The sequence below is a fragment of the Gossypium arboreum genome, chromosome 6 (assembly GCF_025698485.1).
Source record: "Gossypium arboreum isolate Shixiya-1 chromosome 6, ASM2569848v2, whole genome shotgun sequence".
Lineage (NCBI taxonomy): Eukaryota > Viridiplantae > Streptophyta > Magnoliopsida > Malvales > Malvaceae > Gossypium > Gossypium arboreum.
Genome location: NC_069075.1, coordinates 129,522,692 through 129,523,939, shown reverse-complemented (window position 1 = coordinate 129,523,939; position 1,248 = coordinate 129,522,692). Strand labels below are relative to the sequence as shown.

Sequence of the window (1,248 nt, the reverse complement as noted above, 5' to 3'; positions counted from 1 at the left end):
GTTGCCGTTGCCGGGGAGGCCCGTCACTAGGTTAATTTTAATCTTTACAGTTTAAAGGAATAATTAAGAAATTTTTAGGTTATAGATATGATTTTATTCTATTTATTGCTACTAACCTCCTTTTTTTGGGTTTAGCCACAGATCTAGAGAAAATAATCTGAATGAATCACCGATAGCAGCAACAGCAGATGTAAGAACAACCACCACCCGCTTCAGGTAACATACCAGATGACAATCCATTGTTTGGTGATGTCGACAATAACACCCTAAGAGATCCACCACTACCACAGTGACCTGTAAACGTGCATATGGCTCAGAATGAGAGAACTTTACGGGACTATGCCTTACCAAGTTTAGATATGGTTTAGGAAATTATAGTGAGACTGACGATTACAACTAATAATTTCGAGATCAAACTAATGATGATACAAATGATCCAAAATAATCAGAAATTTAGAGGCACTAAGATAGAGGACCCTAATCAACATTTGAAATGGTTTCTTCAACTTTGTGATAATTTAAGTATAACGGGGTCACAAATGACGCTATTCGTCTTTGATTGTTCCCCTTTTCTCTGATTAATAATGACTTTTATTGGTTAGACTCGTAGGCTCCAGGATCTATCACGACTTAGGATGAACTTGTTGGAAAATTCTTACAGAAGTTTTTCCCGATTAGTAAAGTAGGCCAATTAAGAAGAGAGATTATTGTTTTTAGACAAATGGATGGTGAAAGCTTTTATGATGTGTGAGAACGCTTCAAAATGTTGATTAAAAAATGCCCACACCATGAATTTCCTAAGTGAATGACATTGCAAATATTTTATAATGGGTTGGATCAAACACAAGATCTAGATTAGATAGAGCAGTAGGATGAGCCCTTATGAATAGGACGTATGAGGATACATACGAAATTATTGAAAATATCGCGTTAAACTCCTGTTAGTGGCCAATTGAACGATTCACATATGGCCAGAAACCCGTTACGGTCAAATCTACTCAAGAGGATGATAAGTATTAGCAACTCATGGATAAACTCAACTGTATTTAATTTGTTTCGACACCGTCTATGCATGGAGGAGACAAGCCACTCTTTCATTATATTAATAATCCTATTGAGGATATAAATTACATTGGGAGTAGGGGTGGAACCCTTATTCAAACACATACAATCCCAGCTGGAGAGATCACCCAAACTTAAGATAGGGAAGAAACCAATGAGGAGGTAACAATTCAAATCAAGTTAAAA

General features: G+C 36.4%; 1 non-coding gene across 1 annotated transcript; it reads right to left on the bottom strand.

Moving 5' to 3' along the window:
* Positions 1-689: 689 nt before the first annotated feature.
* On the bottom strand, positions 690-795 carry LOC128294771 (small nucleolar RNA R71). The gene has a single exon (XR_008285078.1). It is a non-coding gene; the product is annotated as a small nucleolar RNA R71 (small nucleolar RNA).
* Between the last annotated feature and the right edge of the window lie 453 nt (positions 796-1,248).